The 11,296-nt window shown below is 43.3% G+C and overlaps 1 long non-coding RNA gene across 1 annotated transcript; it reads right to left on the bottom strand.

Annotated features, from left to right (window-relative positions):
- Positions 1 to 7,038: 7,038 nt before the first annotated feature.
- Positions 7,039 to 10,082, bottom strand: LOC132532972 (uncharacterized). Its single transcript, XR_009544869.1, has 2 exons — positions 9,768 to 10,082; positions 7,039 to 7,538 (listed from the first exon to the last, which is right to left on the bottom strand). It is a non-coding gene; the product is annotated as an uncharacterized LOC132532972 (long non-coding RNA).
- Between the last annotated feature and the right edge of the window lie 1,214 nt (positions 10,083 to 11,296).

Genomic DNA, 11,296 nt, shown 5'->3' with positions numbered 1-11,296 from the left:
CAACACAGCGCCCCTGCCTGTTACTACGTGTTTATTGGTGACCTGAATCCTGTCATGTAAAAAAGCTTTCTTCCTTAGTTCCTGCCTGCCCTCAAATCTCAAACTGACCCTGTGACCTGAAGACTGGTGTTCATCCCTTTTGGATGAAGAGTGATGGCTCACCATTTGAGGGGAAGGTGACTGTTAGCCTGTGACAATGACCTTATGGAATGTCTGACCTCTGTCTAAGCCCAGGTTACCAACCAGCCCAGCATCCAGAGGCGGTGTAAGATCATCTGAGAGATCTGATCACCAAATGGTGCAGTGACCTTACCAGACAGACCAGTCCACTATCCTCAACCTTGTAGCAGATGCCAAGAGACCAGGAAAATGCTGGAAGACTACTCGGCATCCTCCAGAGGCGTTCACACTAATCATGGGGATCCACAGCTGATCAAGCCCAGGGCCTCACAGCACTGAGCACTCCCCCACTGCTCTCCTAGTTCATGAATTTGGGAGGGGGAGGGGTTCCCCAAAGTAAAATTAAAGGGACTTTGTAAAATTTGAAAATAAACTCCTGACTTGTATGAAAAAATAAATAAATAAATAAAGTGATCTATTTTATCAGCCCCTTGATTCACCTTAATAAGCAGCAGAGAGGGAGTTGCACGGTAGCGCAGCAGGTTAAGTGCAGCAGGTTAAGCGCAGCAGGTTAAGCGCAGGTGGCGCAAAGCACAAGGACCAGCATAAGGATCCCGGTTCGAGCCCCCGGCTCTCCATCTGTAGGGGGGTTGCTTCACAGGCGGTGAAACAGGTCTGCAGGTGTCTGTCTTTCTCTCCCCCTCTCTGTCTTCCCCTCCTCTCTCCATTTCTCTCTGTCCTATCCAACAACAATGACATCAATAACTACAACAATAAAAGGGCAACAAAAGGGAATAAATAAATAAATTTTTTTTTTAAAAAAAGCAGCAGAGCGTCACTCTGGCATTTGCACCTTGAGGCCCCTGGTATGCAGGCAGGCTCTGCTCACTGTGTCTGGACTCTCAGCCTTCTATAAACCACAGTACAGGGACAGACCTGGGCATCTTGCACTGGATTGTTTTAGGACTCTAGGTGATATCCTCCTGACTCCGTGGACCTGACTCTGGCTCTGGCCACTCCCTGAGACAAGTGGGCTCCAGTGTTGCTAACTTCACTGGCCACATCTCTAATTTCACAAAAGATGCTGAAAAGCATCTGCATGGAAGCTCCTTCTGTTGCAGAAATCTGAGCAAAGGTTTCCAGTGGCTAACTTCAATGTCAAACCTGAAACCTTATTGGATAATCTGTTTTTAATTAATTTTTTATTATTTATTTATTTATGGATAGAGACAGAAATTGGGGGGAAGAGACAGACAGGGAGCGATAGAGGGACACCTGCAGCCGCTTTCCCTCTGCAGGTTGCCCTGACTCTGGCTCTGGCCACTCCCTGAGACAAGTGAGCTTGAAGCCAGATACCTCTGCACTATAATATGTGTACTTAAACAGGTGCGCCACCGATCAGCTATTTCTTTTTTTTAAGAAAATATTTTATTTTATTTTATTTTATTTTTAATATTTATTTATTCCCTTTTGTTGCCCTTGTTGTTATAGTTATTATTATTGTTGTTGATGATGTCATTGTTGTTGGATAGGACAGAGAGAAATGGAGAGAGGAGGGGAAGATGGGGGAGAAAAAGATAGACACCTGCAGACCTGCTTCACCACTTGTGAAGTGACTCCCCTGCAGGTGGGGAGCCGGGGGCTTGAACCGGGATCCTTGTGCTTTGCGCCTCCTGCGCTTAACCCACTGTGCTACCGCCCAACTCCCGGAAATATTTTATTTTTATTTATGATAAAGATAGGAGGAGAGAGAAGAACCAGACATCACTCTGGTACATGTGCTGTCGGGATCGAACTCAGGACCTCACGCTTGAAGGTCCAAAGCTTTACCACTGCGCCACCTCCCGGACCACAAATCAGCTATTTCTTGTGATCCCATTAGGTCAGCCAAGTTGATGGCAGACAACTTGGATCTAAATGAATCACAAAGACTGCAAGATATCATAAGAGAATTCAGTAGAGCTGAAATAAGGGCACTGGTGCCCATTGACTTGAAACATCAGTTTTATAGAACATTCATTGGCAGAAATACGGTAAAAGCACCAAGAACAAGTAAAGGAATATGAAGAGAGGACTGAAGAAATGGAAAATTTGTCACAGCGAGGTAACTCAGGAATCTGAGTAACTGACTTGAAACATTCACAATATGTAATAAACTATTCCAGTTCCACAAGCTGAAAAAGTGGGGCATGCCAAGAAAAAAGAACTTAAGGATCAGGTAGAGTGCATCAGCAGAAATACTGCCTTCTTGCAGAAAACAAGAGAGACGTTTGAAGAAGACAACAAAGTCAGAGAAATTGTGAAAAGCGAGAAGGAAAGACTGAATTGCCGTCTTAGATCTTGAAATAAATGATTGTCACTTTGGCGGAAAAGGAAGCAATTCTTTGACAGGACACAACAGGAGAAGTGTTCAAACTGCAATGAACACTGTGTGATGTTACAAATGAAATAATGAGGGGCTGGTTATGCAAAATAATAGTTATGCAAAAACACTTTTATTCCTGAGGCTCCAAGGTCCCGGGTTCAATCTCCAGCCTCACCATAAGCCACAGCTGAGCAGTGCTCTGGTCTATCTTTCCTCTCTCTGTATCTCTCATTTAAATAAATAAAATGTTTATTTTTTAAAAATGAAGCTTTGAGGTATAAGGTTCAATTCCTCATACCACCATAATTTAAGACTCTATAAAGCACATGGTTTTGGTGGAAGACCAGCTATCAAAACAATAGAATGAAGAAGATAACATCATCAAAAAATTAAAATAAGACCTAGACTTCAACTTGAAGATGCCTAAAGAGCTAGATATACGAAAAGAAATTCAAAGTGTGCTGGCTATCAATGATTTGCATTTGACCAAGCAGAAACTTAAATTTAACACAGATGATTTAGCAGCTCAGCTAAACTGTACACACACACACACACACACACACACACACACACACATGTTTAAACATTTGGCAACAGAACACTGAACTTAACATATAAAGCAAAGTGACAAGGAATGTTGCAGAGTAAAGAAGGAATGAAGAAGGAATGAACTCCTCTGGAGAGCAGTCTGGAGAACTCTCACAAGGCTAGACATACCCCTTCCATATGACCCAGTAATTCCTCTCCTGGGGATATACCCCAAGGATTCCATAATGCCCAACCAAAAAGATATGTGTACTCCTATGTTCATAGCAGCACAATTCATAATAGCTAAAACCTGGGACTGGGCGGTGGTGCACCTGGTTGAGAGCACATGTTACAGTGCTCAAGGATCCAGGTTCAAGCCCCCAGACCTCACCTGCAAGGGGAAAGCTTCACGAGTGGTGAAGCAGGGCTGCAGGTGTCTCTCCGTCTCCCTCTTTAAGTCTGCCTCCCCTCTCAATTTCTCTCTGTCTCTATCCAATAATAAATAAATAAAATATTATTTTAAAAAAATAGCTAAAACCTGGAAGCAACCCAGGTGCCCAACAACAGATGAGTGGCTGAGAAAGTTATGGTATATATACACAATGGAATACTATGCAGGTCTTAAGAACAATGAACCCACCTTCTCTGCCCATCTTGGATGGAGCTAGAAAGAATTATGTTAAGTGAGCTAAGTCAGAAAGATAAACATGAATAGGGGATGATCCCACTCATCAACCGAAGCTGAGAAAGAAGAACAGAAAGGGAATCTAAAAGCAGGATCTGACTAAATTGACAGTAGGGCATCAAAGTAAAAACCCTGTGGTGAGAGGGAGGGTGGACATTCGGCTTTCCGGGGGTGGGGGGTGGGGGATGGGGGGTGGGATGGGACACAGTCTTTTGGTGGTGGGAATGGTGTTTATGTACATGCCTATTAAAGTATAGTCATATAGGGAGTCGGGCTGTAGCACAGCGGGTTAAGCGCAGGTGGTGCAAAGCACAAGGACCGGCATAAGGATATCGGTTCGAACCCCGGCTCCCCACCTGCAGGGGAGTCTCTTCACAGGCGGTGAAGCAGGTCTGCTGGTGTCTATCTTTCTCTCCTCCTCTCTGTCTTCCCCTCCTCTTTCCATTTCTCTCTGTCCTATCCAATAACTACAACAATAAAACAACAAGGGCAACAAAAGGGAATAAATAAAATAAATATTTTTTAAAAGTTTAAAAAAAATAATAAAATAAAGTATAGTCATATAAATCACTATTTAATTAATATGAGAGGGGAAAATTTGATAGTACGTCTCAAACTTTTTAAAACACAGACTGAGTCTTTTTAATGCATAGGCTGAGTCTTTGATATGTTGACTCTTTCAAAAGCCTAGACCAGGTAGAGCAGAAGAAACCGGTAGCACAGCTATATACAAGATGCTGGGTATTATACAGCAAATCCTAACAAAGGGACCTTTCAAAGTTAACCCAATTACCAAATAATGTGATGATAACAAGTATCCATTGTCTTCTTGAACCCTAAGACAGCAGGAACCTCACATTTACACTATAGAGCCTATATTTCCCCCAGTCCTGGAACCTTAGGGTGGGGAGCACTTTCTTGCACGCTTCTCTCAATTCATATCAAATAAGATTGCATCCGCCGATCGCAACCTAATCAACACAATGAATGCCACCTCAGCATGCTTCACTTCAGACTGTCAACCAGACTTCCCTAGACAGACGACCCCACCAATGTGTCCTGGAGCTCCAATTCCCCAGAGACCCACCCTACTAGGGAAAGAGAGAGGCAGGCTGGGAGTATGGATCAACCAGTCAACGCCCATGTTCAGCGGGGAAGCAATTACAGAAGCCAGACCTTCCATTCTCTGCAACCCACAATGACCTTGGGTCCATACTCCCAGAGGGATAGAGAATGGGAAAGCTATCAGGGGAGAGGATGGGATATAGAGATCTGGTGGTGGGAATTGTGTGGAGTTGTACCCCTCCTATCCTATGGTTTTGCTAATGTCTCCTTTTTAAAATAAATAAACAGAATAAAAAAAGAAGAATAAGGAATGAACTCATGGTCTGGGAGGTGTTGCAGTGTATAAAGCATTGGACTCTCAAGCATGAGGTCCTGAGTTCAATCCCTGGAAACACATGTACCAGAGTGATATTTGTTTTTTTTCTCCTATCTTTATAATTAATAAATAAATAAAATATGTTTTTAAAGAATGAATGAACTCAACCTCTTAACAAGACTCTATTAAGCGCACATGGTACAAAGTGCAAGGACAGGTGTAAGGACCCTGGTTCGAGCCCCCACCTCCCTACCTGCAGGGAAGCTGCTTCACAGGTGGTGAAGCAGGTCTGCAGGTGTCAAAACAACAACAAAAAAGAAAAAACAGGACTCTAACAGTGAGTGTAAGAGAAGCCAAAGATAGAAACTTAAATGCTTTCAGAAATGTAACGGTCTGGTGACAGTTTAAAGTTGCTTTTTATCGCAATGCAAAATGAACAGTTCTTTTTTGGCATATGAAGATGTGAAACTTCTGTTGATCTCAGAGGGTTTTTTTTTTTTAAAGCATTTGTGTAAATGGAAAAAGGATATAGGATAAATAAAAGTAGAACGTTATCCACGTGAAAGAGGTGGTTGGTGGAGACAAAACAGAATGAGCAAAGTATTACAGAAGAGTCAGCTAAACACAACCATGGTAGTTATGCTGGTAGTGGGAGCATCAGTGTTTGATGGAACTCAATCAAGGGAATGGGTTTGAAATATCAGAACTTACAAATCAAAAACAACAGTGAGAAGAGAGATACTGGCCAACATGAAAATAGGGAAATTCTATCCTCTTAGAAGAGAGGAGGCAATTGACAAAACTTATAAAAGAGAAAGAATTTGGACTGAGGAGACAGAATAATGGTTATGCAAAGAGTTCTCAGGCCTGAGGCTCCAAAGTCCCAGGTTCAGTCCCTTACACCACCTTAATCCAGAGTTAAGTGATGCTCTGGTAAGAAAAAGAGACAGAGGGAGTCGGGCAGTAGTGCAGCGGGTTAAGCGCGGGTGGTACAAAGCTCAAGGACCGGCATAAGGATCCCGGTTCAAGCCCCCAGCTCCCCACCTGCAGGGGAGTTGCTTCACAGGCAATGAAGCAGGTCTGTAGGTGTCTATCTTTCTCTCCCCCTCTCTGTTTTCCCCTCGTCTCTCCATTTCTCTTCTGTTTTATCCAACAACGACAATAGCAATATCAACAACAATAATAACTACAACAATAAAACAACAAGGGCAACAAAAGGGAATAAGTAAATAAATATTTTTTAAAAAGAGAGAGACAGAGTAGTCTGTTTAGGTTGCTACTTTGGTATGTTCTCAATTCTAGATTAGACTATACATTTTTTAATTTTTAAAAAATTTCTTTTAAATCTTTAAGTATTTTATTTATTTTATTTTTGAGAGAGATGCAGAGAGAGAAAGACACAGAGAAACACCAGAGCACTGCCCCATAAGCTCTGGCTTATGGTGGTGTGGGGGATTGAACCTGGGATTCTGGAGCCTCAGGCATGAGAGTCTTTTTGCACAACCATTATGCTATCTAACCCCACCCTCTTTTAAATCTTTACCTGGCACATTTTTTTAATTCTTTACTTAGCAGATCAGGTACCAAGAAGCCTAATCACCTCTCCCCAATTTTTTTTGGGGGGGGCTTGAGGGGATTGAGTGTCTGTGTGATCAGACACCAGACATGTTATTCCTCACAGCCATCAGCAGAATTTACAAACGCAAGGAGACCACTGAATATGCCAGCCCCCCTCTCAGTCCTGCCAGTTCTTCCTGATGAATCTTGTCTTCTTTCATGGATGTAAGTCTTGTCTCTTTCCTCTGTTTTGCTGTAAAAACTTGTTTTTTTTTCTTAAAGTTTGAAGATACTTGTCTAACTTTACTCGAAGTACCTAACATTGATGTGAATCTCTACCCAGTGTCAAAGAAACCCAAACATTCATGTCAGCTTTTTATTTTATTTTAATTAATTAATTAATTTATTTTTCCCTTTTGTTGCCCTTGTTTTTTTTATTGTTGTTGTAGTTGTTATTGTTGTTGATGTCGTCATTGTTGGATAGGACAGAGAGAAATGGAGAGAGGAGGGGAAGACAGAGAGGAGGAGAGAAAGATAGACACTTGCAGACCTGCTTCACCACCTGTGAAGCGACTCCCCAGCAGTTGGGGAGCCGGGGGCTCGAACCGGGACCTTTCTGCCGGTCCTTGCGCTTCGTGCCACATGCGCTTACACCGCTGCGCTGTCTCCTGACTCCCTTCATGTCAGCTTTGTAGAAAGGAAGGAATGTTCTTTTGCATTGGAGGCCAGAGGATGTTCAAATCAACTTCCCCTTCTTGTGTTTCCAGAGCATGTTTGCACAGGTAGAAGGTGAAGGCAGAAGATGAGGAGGTGGGTTCGGGGACAAGCAAGACGGGGTCTTCTTGATGTCTGTCATCACTGAAGAAGCAGCACTGCTCCAGGCCAGCTTTTTCAGGTGGTTGCTAAGGGTCAGGGAGACAGCATAGTGGTTTGTTTGTTTGTTTTAGCAGAAGACTTTCATGCCTGAAATTCCAGGAATCCAGGTTCAGTCTCCAGACCACCATAAACCAGAGACCAGCAGAATTCTAATAAAGAAAGGAAGCAAGAGTGGAAGTAAAGGAGATGTAACAATTCCAACTGAGTGAGCAAGATAGCTCAGCTGGATAGTGTGTCTACTTTGTGCTGCTCACAACTCAAGGCAGGCCCAGTCACCACTGCATTGGAGGAACCTTTAGTCCTCTCCTCTCTTTGTCTCTGTCAGAAAAAAAGTCGGCTCAGACAGATGACACTTCGTGATGACAATGATAATAACTACATCTTTTTTTTTTTTTTTTTAATAACTACATCTTAAGGGGATGCTCAGCAGTGCACCAGGTTAAGCGTGCATAGTACAAAGCGCAAGGACCCACGCAAAGATCTGGGTTAGAGCTCCGGGTTCCTCACCTACAGGCGGGATGCTTCACAAGCCGCAAAGCACGTCTGCAGGTGTCTTTCTCTATCCCCCTCCCCTCTCAATTTCTCTCTGTCCTATCCAATAGCATAGAAAAAGAACAACGTATTGGGGGCCGGGCGGTAGCGCAGTGGGTTAAGCGCACATGGAACAAAATGCAAGGACCGGGGTAAGGATCCCGGTTGGAGCCCCTGGCTCCCCACCTGCAGGGGAGTCGCTTCCCAGGCGGTGAAGCAGGTCTGCAGGTGTCTGTCTTTCTCTCCCCTCTCTGTCTTCCCCTCCTTTTCTCTGTCCTTCCAGCAACAACAACAGCAATAACAACAATAAAAATGACAACAACAACAACAACAAGGGCAACAAAATGGAAAAATGGCCTTCAGGAGCACTGGATTCGTAGTGCAGGCACCGAGCTCCAGCAATAACCCTGGAGGCAAAAAAAAAAAAAATTACTGCTAAGAGCAGTGGATCTGTAGTGCAGGCACAGCCCCAGCAATAAGCCTGCAGGCTAACAACAACAACAATAATAATAATAGCTACACCTTAGAAAGCTTTCCAAGTTTGAATGAATTCCATCTTATAACCAAGTTGTTGTTGTTTTAAAATTTTATTTATTTATTAATGAGAAAGATAGGAGGAGAGGAAGAACCAGACATCACTCTGATACATGTGCTGCATGGTATTGAACTCAGGACCTCATGCTTGAGAATCTGAAGCTTTATCCACTGCGCCACCTCCCGGACCACAATAACCAAGTTGATAATGAAAAGTTCATGAGATAATAGTTGCCTTTTTTTTTTTTTTTTTTTAACACCAGAGCACTGCTCAGCTCTGGCTTATGGTGGTGCAGGGGAATTGAATCTGGGACTTTGGAGCCTCGGGCATGAAAGTCTGTTTGCATAACCATTATGTTATCTACCCCTGCCCCCCCTTTTTTAAAAACTTTTTAAAAAAAAATACCTTTTTTATATTTATTCCCTTTTGTTGCCCTTGTTTTATTGTTGTAGTTATTATTGTTGTTATTGATGTCGTTGTTGGATAGGACAGAGAGAAATGGAGAGAGGAGGGGAAGACAGAGGGGGAGAGAAAGACAGACACCTGCAGACCTGCTTCACCACCTGTGAAACGACTCCCCTGTAGGTGGGGAGCCAGGGCTCGAACCTGGATCTTTACACCGGTCCTTGTGCCTTGCGCCACGCATGTGCTTAACCCACTGTGCTACTGCCCGACTCCATTTTTAAAACTTTTAAAGTTATCTATCTTTGTTGGATAGAAACAGTCAGAAATTGAGAGGGAAGAGGAGATAGAAATGGAGAGAGACGGGAGTCAGGCAGTAGCGCAGCAGGTTAAGCGAGCGTGGAGTAAGGATCCCCATTCCAGCATCCGGCTCCCCACCTGTAGGGGAGTCACTTCACAAGTGGTGAAGCAGGTCTGCAGGTGTCTATCTTTCTCTCCCCCTCTGTCTTCCCCTCCTCTCTCCATTTCTCTCTGTCGTATCCAACAACAACAATAATAACTACATCAACAAGGGCAACAAAAGGGAAAATAAATATATTTTATTTAAAAATTAAGAAATGGAGACACCTACAGCCCTGCTTCACCACTCATCAAACTTCCCCCCTGCCACACATACACCTCATAGGTGGGGACCAGGGCTTGAACTTGTGCACAAAACTGCCCGACCCCAACCACTTTACTCCTAAGAGTGGCAGTGCATCAGATGAACGTACCATGGTTCACCTACCTGGTTCTTGTAGCTAAACACTTAAGCAATTGCAACCGGTATCCCCCCGGGGAACTCTCTTGCCCATTTTTGTAAAGGTCTCTCTGCATTTTCATTGCTTTCCTCTAGCACGGTTATATCGTTGCCAACATTAGAGTCTGGAGCTCTGTTTTAATGGAAGAGAGATCCAGCTCTGCCTGCCAAAGCTAATTGCTCTGTTGTTTCCCCAGGAACCAGCCACCCAGACCTCTTGGGAGACTTCGCTGCATTATCTCTCCACCGTGCTTTCTCTAAGCAGGGAGTGTGCCTGGCTCCCTCCATCATATAACCCTCATCTTTGCTTTCTGCTCCTCCAGTTCCCGCCTACACCTCTCCTACCTCCCACAGCCAAGCTTCTGAAGGAATTCTTGACTCATCATGATGGTATTTCTCACTGACTTCTGTTTGAAAGGTCCACAAAATCACTTCATTAAGGTCTCAAGAATTTGATTCCTTTCCTTTCCTTTCCTTTCCTTTCCTTTCCTTTCCTTTCCTTTCCTTTTTTTTTTCCCCCCATCAGAAACTGGTTGGGGTTACTCTCAGTAGACTGGGTTTTCCACTGCTTTCAACAGACTCTTTTTAAAATTTTTTTTATATTTATTTATTTATTCCCTTTTGTTGCCCTTGTTTTTTTATTGTTGTAGTTATTATTGTTGTTATTGTTGATGTCACCATTGGATAGGACAGAGAGAAATGGAGAGAGGAGGGGAAGACAGAGAGGGGGAGAGGAAGATAAGACACCTGCAGACCTGCTTCACCGCCGATCCTTTCAGCCAGTCCACGTGCGCTTAACCCACTGAGCTACAGCCCGACGCCCCCTCAACACTTTTTCTTCTGCTTTCTTCCAGCTGTAGAGTAAGAGTGCTATGTGAGGTGTCTCTCAGCCACTTACAATTGAATTTATTTAAAAATATTTGATTTGGGGCGAGGGTAGATAGTATAATGGTTATGTAAAGAGACTCTCATGCCTGAGGCTCCAGAGTCCCAGGTTCAATCCCCGCACCACTATAAACCAGAACTGCGCAGTGCTCTGGTCAGAAAAAAAAAAATATTTTATGAGAAAAAGAGATACAGAGAGAATGATACACACAGAGAAACCAGAGCACTTCTCAGCTCTGGCTTACGGTGGTTCTGGGGATTGAAACTGGCATGTTGAAGCCTTAGGCATGAAAGTCTTTTTGCAGAATCATTATGCTGTCTCTACAATTGAATTTAACAATGTCCCAAGACACAAAATAGATATGCAAAATCATTTGTATTCTGTATGCAATGGATATGTGAATGCCAAAATTTTTAATTTGCTTACAAACACCAATAAAAAGAACATGCTTAAGGGGCTGGGGTAGTGCCTCACACGGTAGAGCATACACGTTACCATGTGTGAGAATCCAGGTTCTAGTCCCCGGTTTCCACCTACGGGGGGAAGCTTCACAATTAAAAGAGCAGTGTTACAGGTGTCTCTCCTCTCTGTCTCACACTCTTTATTTTTTTTTAATTTTTCATTATCTTTA

Source organism: Erinaceus europaeus, chromosome 15 (genome assembly GCF_950295315.1).
Source record: "Erinaceus europaeus chromosome 15, mEriEur2.1, whole genome shotgun sequence".
In the NCBI taxonomy this organism is placed as follows: domain Eukaryota; kingdom Metazoa; phylum Chordata; class Mammalia; order Eulipotyphla; family Erinaceidae; genus Erinaceus; species Erinaceus europaeus.
This window is presented reverse-complemented; position numbering and strand designations above follow the sequence as displayed.